We start from the raw sequence: 6,880 nt of genomic DNA on the forward strand, positions 1-6,880 counted from the left end.
CCCCTCTCCCCACCTGCCCTCCACCTCCTCCCCTCTCCCCAATTCTCTCACCAAGACTCAACACAGAGGCCTTCTCTAGGAAGCCCCTTGTCTTAGCTGGTGTTCCTCATGCCTTGATAAGGACTGTGGCCAAAAGCGACTGGGGGAAGAGGGATTGCATTTCAGCTGTCACCAGCCAGGTCACAGCCCATCAGGGAATGAAATCAGGGCAGGAACTGAGGCAGACACCAGCAAGGAACAGAGGACCGCTGCTTGTTAGCTTGCTCCTCCTGGCTTGCCCAGTTTGTTTTCTTTTCTTTTTCTTTCTTCTTTTTTTTTTTCTCCCCGAGACAAGGGTTTCTCTGTGTAGCCCTGGCTGTCCTGAACTCACTCTGTAGACTAGGCTGGCCTTGAACTCAGAAATCCTCCTGCCTCTGCCTCCCAAGTGCTGGGATTAAAGGCATGCACCACCACTGCCTAGCCCAGTTTGTTTTCTTATGTATCCCAAGACCACCTGCCCAGGGCTGGCACCATCCACAGTGTGCTGGACCCTCCCACTGTCATCATCAAGAAAATGCCCTCAGAGAATGCCAACGCGGTGTAGGCATTTTCTCACCGAGGAACCCCTTCCTAGATATGGCTAGGTCTGTGTCAAGTGGACAAAAGCCAAGCAGCACATGTTCCAAGTCCCTTATCGGCTGTCCTCCCTGCCCTGAGCCACCTGAAGCCAGCTCATACCCCCATCCATGGCACCTCATGACTGTGGTTGGTCTGGTCTCTGTCTAAAAGTGAGAAGCCCCTTCGGTGCCCTGCAACATGCCTGCGGGCACAGCCCGGACAGCGGCTGCTCAGCCACATCCTCACCAAGTATTTTAGTTTGTGTGTGTGTGAGAGAGAGAGAATGTGTGCATGTGCACGTGTGAGTACGTGTGTTGTATGAGTATGTGCATGTATGTGAGTGTGTGTATGCATGTGTTGTGTATGAGTGTGCGTGTGTGAGTGTGTATTCATGAGTGTGTGTGAGTATATGTGAGTGTGTGTATGTGTGTGCCTGTGTTGTGTATATGAGTGTGTGCGTGTGTGTGAGTGCATGTGTGTGTGAGCGTGTTTGAGCATGTGTGTGAGTGTGTGTGAGCGTGTTTGAGCATGTGTCTGTGAGTGTGTGTGAGCGTGTTTGAGTGTGAGTGTGTGCATATGCATGTGTGCGTGCATGCGTGTGTGAGTTCATGTGTGCATGTGTGTGAGCGTGCGTGTGTGTACGTGTGCATGTGTGCACATGCGTGTGTGTGCGCGTGCATGCGTGTGTGAGTGCATGTGCATGTGCGTGTGTTGCCCATTTCCCCAGCAGAACGTAAACTCCAGCAGGCTGGCTGTTTGTGCCAGTTCTCTTGGCCGATGTACACCGCAGCATCTGGAAGCATGCCCAGCACAGACAAGGTCCCTAATGGACGTTTGTTACAATTCTCTTCTGAGAATGTATTTCTGAGGTAGATTTTTGTTCCCCTGCCTTAATGCACCTGATGGGAAGTGGTTGGTTCTGCATGGCAAACACAGGGTGAGATGGCATACACAAGGCTTGGCTCAATCTCTCAGAACCTCAAAAAGAAAAAGAAAAAAAGAAAGCTTGTATGGTAGAATGGACGTCTTTGATAACATGTGGGGGACTCGCTCCTTCCTCTTTGAAAACTGATGCTGTCTCCCCAGAAGAGTCTCTTTGTCCAGAATGTGAACCAAGGTAGCGCCAACACAGCTGCGGGGAGAAATGCTGTTTTATTTCCGCTGGCGTGTCTTGCTTGAAAACCCAGAGACGACACTCCCCACCCCGCGTGCGCCCCTTAAGCTAAAGTCTCCGTATGTACCTCTGGCTGGCCTGGAACTTGCTATGTAGAGCAGGCAGGCCTTAAACTCACAGAGCTCTGCCTGCTTCTGACTTTGAGTGTGGGAACTTAAGGTGGGCATGAGCCATCAAACCTGCCTGAGCCTCAAGCTCCCAGTGGAGCCAAGGATACTGTATCTCTGATCCCTCTCCTTTTTCCAGCGCCATCATGCCTGCTCTGCGCGCTCTGGGGGAACCCAGGGCTCCCAGCATGCTAGGCAAGCATTCTACCAAAAGAGGCTACAATCCCAGCCTTCCAAATCAAGTCGCTGCCTTGATAAGAACCTTGTCCTCTACCCCGGGGCAGAGGCAGATCCCCCACCAACCACTGACCCAGAGAGCGGCAAGAAAGAGCCCAGGAAAGTAGCTGACGTGGGGGGTCTATGACAGCCCTTCTACTTTGGGGAAAGCCCTGACTGAGCCCTCAAGCTAGGGCAGATGGAGCTGGGTCTGTCTGGGGACCTCAAAAGAAGCTTGTCTACTGGGGCCCCAAGGTACCGGGATCATCCTGTGGGCTGTGGAGAGGAGCCTGCCTTTGTTAGAGTGCAGATGCGGCTGGGGGGACTGGGACCCTCCGAGAAGAATCAGGCACCAAAGCGAAGCTCCTGGCCATGCCCAGGCTCCAGCTGCGGAGCCAGTGGGCGGGACTTCCGCTCCGTTTATCCACTTAGGTATTGTCACGGACTTTAAACAGCGGGGGAGGGGGGATATTTTCATAGTAATTTCTAACGTTAGAAAAGAAAGCCAGCACCTCACGCGGGACGAGAATAGCAATTATCTATTCAGCATAACAAGCATGTGCCTACTGTGTGCAGGGCAAAATTTTAAATGAATCAGATAGTCTCCATTGTCTAGGCACTTAAGAGCCGCTGTTGGGAAGCGAGACAGATAAAACAGCCTTAATAGATGGGTGGCAGAGCTGGCTCTGAAATGTTTACAGGTACAATGGGAACACAGGTGGCGATTAATTCCACCTGAGGAATCCGGAAAGGCAGCCAGAGGGAAGAAGGCATTTCCCATCAGCCTTGAAGGACCCCAGCCAAGGCAACCGTGGGAACCGAGCTTGAAGAAAAGCTGTGGATGCCTTTTTGAGGAACTGGACCAAAAGCCTGGGGTCCTGTGGCCTTGAGGATGGGAGGAAGGGATGGAAGGCCCTGGACACAAGCCAAGAAAGGCAGGTGGTGAAGTCTCTAAGCGACTGTGGCTTTGCATAGAGCCCTTCAAGTCTTGAAGTGGAAAGAGGAGCCCCCTGTGTGAATCAGGAGGATGGCTTGGACCCAGGCCAGTGGCACAAGCCTCTCTCATCACAGCATCCAGAAGGCAAGCGTGGGAGGACCTTGAGCTAAGGCAGTCAGGGCTGCATAGCCAGACCCTGTTTTAAAAACCAAACAGATTCTGGCGGTGGTGGCTCACGCCTTTAATCCCAGGACTTGGTAGGCAGAGGCAGGCGGATTTCTGAGTTCGAGGCCAGCCTGGTCTACAGAGTGAGTTCCAGGACAGCCAGGGCTACACAGAGAAACCCTGTCTCGAAACAACAACAACAACAGCAAAAAGACAAACAAACAAACCAGATATGGTAGCACTCCTGTGGTCCCACTGTGTGGGGGTGGAGGCAGGAAGATTAAGAGTTCAAAGCATCTTCCACTTTACAGTGAGTTTGAGACTGTATGCAACCACTGATTCACAAACAGTAAAGAAGGCTGTGGAGGATGTGCAGGCAAATGGGACCCAGAGGAGGAGGGGACAGCTACCACCCCCCCCACACACACACCCACACCGGGGTTGGGGACAGTGGGAGAGAAGAGAACCAGCTGTAATAAAGCCGAGGCAGGAGGAGAGCCAGGAAGCAGAGGAGAACCTAAAAGCTCTGGTCCCTCTTTGTCCACAGGGCTGTACGTCTGATCCTGCCTCTTGGCCTCATCTGATTGGTCCACATGCCTCTTGGCCTCATCTGATTGGTCCACATGCCACTTGGCCTCATCTGATTGGTCCACATGCCACTTGGCCTCATCTGATTGGTCCACATGCCTCTTGGCCTCATCTGATTGGTCCACATGCCTCTTGGCTGCGTCTGATTGGTCTACATCCGGATCCCGCTAGGTGGAGCTGCTGGATGAGCGGCTGGGGTTCTGTTGGACGTTTGCTCTGGGAGGCCTGTGCAATGTTCAGATAGCTAAAGCCTCCCTTGTCTCTCAGGCTAGTACAGGCTGGATGCTCGGTCTAGCCCAGGAGGCCCAGGAGGCCCAGGAGGCCCAGGAGGCCCAGGAGGGAAGAGATGAAGTGTAGACTGTTAGGAATAAGTTTGTGGTTGCAAAGAAAGAGACCACGAATTATAGTTAGAATTCTGGGATTTTGGTTTCTTAAAAACACACACACGGGCTGGAGAGATGGCTCAACGGTTAAGAGCACTCACTGGCTGTTCTTCCAGAGGTCCCAAGTTCAATTCCCAGCAACCACATGGTGGCTCACAACCATCTGTAATGGGATCAGATGCCCTCTTCTGGTGTGTCTGAAGACAGCGACAGTGTACTCATATACATGAAATAAATAAATAAACCTTTAAAACACACACACACATTCAGAAATATTATAAGTGTTTTTGTTTTAATCCCAGCTGTGGGGGATGGGCGTCTTCAGACCGCCCACAGCAGCTGACTGGGATTTGCCTCGTGCTCTAACAGAGGTGTGGCTTTGCCAGCTGCAGATCCTTTCTTCGATTGTGTGACATTTGGAATTCTGGGAACTTTTCAGAGGGTAGGTAAACGCTAGAGCCCCGAGAGGCAGGGTAGAATTCTGTGGTGTGTTTGGGGTGGGGGGTGGGGATTGTGGTTAGTAGTGTTAGCATCAGGGCATCCAAAGCCTGTGGCGATGCATGGGCAGGTCCACAGACCTATTGCCAGGGCAACAGCCACCATATTCCCAGAATCCATTGGGCTCACCTCCCACCTTTACCTGCAGCCACTACGTCAGAACCCATATATACGGGGAACATTCCTCCATCTCTCTCTCTCCGCCTCCTCTCTTTCTGTGCTACTGCCCCATCTCTCCCTCTCAATTAAACCTCTTACACATTGAACTGTTTGGGCCTAGAATGGGGTATGTTCTGACACGACCCTAGAATAGGGTATGTTCTAACACATCATTTGGTGCCAAAACCCGAGAATTGGCGGTTCTGTCAGCAACCGCTGCACTGCTCTGCAGTGTGACAGGCAGAGGTCACGACCACGTGGATCGGTCGCGAGTTCGCAGCCCCCTCAGCTGGTGGCTACAACAATCACAGGCTTTTATTACGGAAGCTGCCGCTGCTGAAGACACCACCACCAAGTTGCAGCTGGAGCCATAGCCACGCACCGCGGGGGACATAGGAACTCCTACCACGTGAGCCGTTCTCCGCCTGGTCTATCAGGTGGGGTTAGCCTCTGCTCAGGCGCACACCTACCCATTCAGTTTCACGTTTTCCATTTCCATTTCCATTTCCAGTCCACTATAATTCTCATACAGACACCGGCATATTAATTGGTAGAATCAGTCAAGGGGAGGACCTCCAGCTTCCCAGATACAGCCTGGCTAGCCTTCTCTGGGAACTACGGGGTTACAGTCAAGCCTCCCAGTTGACAAACGTCTTAGGACTTCTGCCATTTCCCCTCCCTCGAAAGTAACTCTCATTCCCCAATTTTTCTGGGCTCTTGCAGCTGAAAAATCCTTGGATCCTGGGTGGGTTGCTTTCCACAGCAGGCCCAGGGTCTGCTGGGTAGCCACTAGGGGGTCCTCGTGACGACTTGAACCACTAGCCTTGGCTGATACTTCTTGGTTTTTGGACTGTTCTCAGGACACTGGTATGAATGGTCCAACTACCCGCCAATGAGTGTCAGAATGTCTTCGACTGTACCTCCAGGCACCCCACTGGGATGTCTCCTGGAAAATCTCAAATCTTTTAAAGCTAACACCTGACTTGAAGGCATCAAAATTAATATATCTCTGCAATAAGATCTGGATTAAATATCAACTAGATGGGAGTTCAAAATGGCCACTTAATGGCACCCTAGATCCAACTATTTTAGGGAATCTTAATGCATACTGCCAGCGAACTGGTAAATGGAAGGAGGTTCCCTATATCCAAGCATTTATCTATCTCTGTTCCAATCCCTCCTTGTGCTCTTCTTGTTCCCCAACCCAACTTCTCTTAGCCATGAAATCTACACAACCTCCGCTAGATGATGCTACAATGCTAGATCCAGCTAATAACCACCCCCTTTTCACCGCAGACCTGTTTCCATGCCGCCGAAAACCCAAACTGCTACCTCAGTTTCTCTTCCTCACCAGGATGCCCCAGAGCCTGCTATCTCTACCTCTCCAGTCCCCTCCCCTTCTTCTGTGCCAGCTGTGGGCTGCTCCAAACGCCCCACATTGGCAGCTACCTTCACTCCTCCTGTCACCTGCTCTAAGGCTACAGCCAAACCTCTAAGTCCTTCCTCCTCAGAGATAGCTGACCCAGCAACAGTCCTACCTCTAAGGGAAGTTGCTGGAGTAGATGGTCTTGTCAGAGTACATGTTCCGTTCTCGCTTAGTGAACTTTCCCAAATAGAAGACAGGCTGGGGTCCTATACTTCTAACTCTCCCAAGTTTATTAAAGAGTTCCAGTATATCACTCAATCTTACAACTTGACTTTCCATGATATTCATATGATTCTTACTAATAACTTACTTCCTGAGGAATGCAGACGAGTCTGGGAAGAGGCAAGAGTGTATGCAGATAGAATTCACCAAACAGACAGCACATACCCAACTGGCTCTGAGACAGTGCCAGACCAGGATCCCCGGTGGAATTACAATTCTGCAGGTGGTATTTTAGCCAGGGACAGGTTCATTACATGCCTTCTGGCTGGTCTTAGAAAAGCAGCGTTAAAGCCAGTAAATTTTGAAAAACTCCAAGAGGTTGTCCAGAACAAGCAGGAGAATTCATCTCAATTTTTAGAATGCCTTACAAAGGCTTTATTACAGCATACCAATGTGGACCCTGAAAAC

At 51.1% G+C, this 6,880-nt stretch overlaps 1 long non-coding RNA gene across 1 annotated transcript; it reads right to left on the reverse strand.

Moving 5' to 3' along the window:
- Positions 1-1,603: 1,603 nt before the first annotated feature.
- Positions 1,604-2,476, reverse strand: LOC116075248. The gene is made up of 2 exons (XR_004112485.1): positions 2,354-2,476; positions 1,604-1,729 (listed from the first exon to the last, which is right to left on the reverse strand). It is a non-coding gene; the product is annotated as an uncharacterized LOC116075248 (long non-coding RNA).
- Between the last annotated feature and the right edge of the window lie 4,404 nt (positions 2,477-6,880).

Source organism: Mastomys coucha, unplaced genomic scaffold (genome assembly GCF_008632895.1).
Source record: "Mastomys coucha isolate ucsf_1 unplaced genomic scaffold, UCSF_Mcou_1 pScaffold3, whole genome shotgun sequence".
NCBI classification, from domain to species: domain Eukaryota; kingdom Metazoa; phylum Chordata; class Mammalia; order Rodentia; family Muridae; genus Mastomys; species Mastomys coucha.